Source organism: Mycetomoellerius zeteki, unplaced genomic scaffold (genome assembly GCF_001594055.1).
Source record: "Mycetomoellerius zeteki isolate Tzet28-1 unplaced genomic scaffold, Tzet1.0 scaffold267, whole genome shotgun sequence".
Taxonomy (NCBI): domain Eukaryota; kingdom Metazoa; phylum Arthropoda; class Insecta; order Hymenoptera; family Formicidae; genus Mycetomoellerius; species Mycetomoellerius zeteki.
This window is the reverse complement of record NW_017257246.1, coordinates 518,129-519,879: the sequence shown is the minus strand read 5'-3', so window position 1 is coordinate 519,879 and position 1,751 is coordinate 518,129.

The window sequence follows — 1,751 nt, the reverse complement described above, 5'->3', positions numbered from 1 at the left end:
CTTGTTTCAGTATTAGGAGTTACCCGCCAAGCCATTTCCAAGCGATTGCATGCATTGGGAATAATTCAAAAGCAAGGAACTTGGGTTCCTTATGAGTTTCTGTGATTCTACAGCATGACAATGCTCGGCCTCACGTTGCAAAACCCGTTAAAACCTATCTGCAAACGCTGAAATGGGAAGTCCTACCCCACCCGCCATATTCTCCAGATATTGCGCCGTCCGATTATCACTTGTTCCGTTCAATGGCACATGGTCTGGCTGACCAGCAGTTCGACTCATATGAAGACATCAAAAAATGGCTTGATTCGTGGATAGTCTCAAAAGATGAACAGTTTTACCGTAACGGTATTCGAGCTCTGCCAGAAAGATGGGAAAAAGTAGTAGCTAGCGATGGGCAATACTTTCAATGATTCATTTGTAACCATTTTTTCACAATCAAGTTGCATTTTCATCAAAATAACAGCGAGAACTTAGTTGCGCACCAATAAATAAATAATTACATACTTGAATAGAAATTCTATTTTATTATTCTTATTTATTTGATTCTACATGAAACGTGATTCTTTGTTATCGTTGAAAAGTTTACTTATTATTTTGTCATTTTAAAAAATTATTTTTATACTGCACGTCTAATAAAATCGATTCTGTCAGGAATTCCTCCTCAGTATCCTTATCTCTTTATACATGTATATACACTATATACACTGCATACATGTACACTAGCGCTCAAAAGTCTTTTGACAACATTTTTAAAAATTATTTTATTATTTGCAATTTTACATGTTATGTCATACTACATAAAATAAATTATAAACAAAATATTATAATTAAGAACAAAATTAACTTTTTACACACGTTAAATGATATCATGGAAAACAAAATGCATTTTGTTGAAGCTCATAAATGTTTTGACATGAAATAAAGTCACTAAAGATAATGCAAATATGAAAAAAAATTATGATATTTTGAATAAAAATAACAAAAAAATCTATTTTGATATTATAATTCTAATATCTTGTTGCATAACCATTTGCTTGTATTACGGTTTCACATCTCCTAGGCATAGACTCAATAAGTTTTAATATTTTATTTTGAGGAATTTTTTCCCATTCACTTTGCAAAGCAAGAAAGAAATCACCTAAATTAGAAAAATTTCTTATTCTAACTCGCCTCTTTAGTTCATCCCATAAATGTTCAATTGGATTTAAATCCGGGCTTTGACTAGGCCATTCTAAAACATTTATCTTCTTTTGAGCAAAATATTGTAATAAAAATTTAGAGCGATGTTTTGGATCATTATCTTGTTGGAATATTCAATTTCGAGGCATATTCCTTCTTGCATAAGGAAGCATATGTTTATTTAAAATATCCTTATAAATAAAACGACTCATAGTGTTTTCTATGCGACATAGAGGACCGACACCTCTACTAGAGCAACATCCCCACACCATAACATGTCCTCCCCCATGTTTTATTGTAGGTACTTGGTAACGTACTTTGAATCTCTCGTTCTTAGGGCGACGAATATACTTTACGCCATCAGAAGACATTAAATTGAATTTGCTTTCATCGCTCCATAACACTCTGGAGTCCATACCACTCCTCAGTTGTCCAATTACAATGAATCTTTGCAAAAGCAATTCTAGCTTTTCTATTTTTAGCACTAATAAAAGGTTTTTTGCTTGGACGATGACCTAACAGTCCTTGATCGACTAATCGACGCTTTACAGTAGAAACATGAACATCCACTG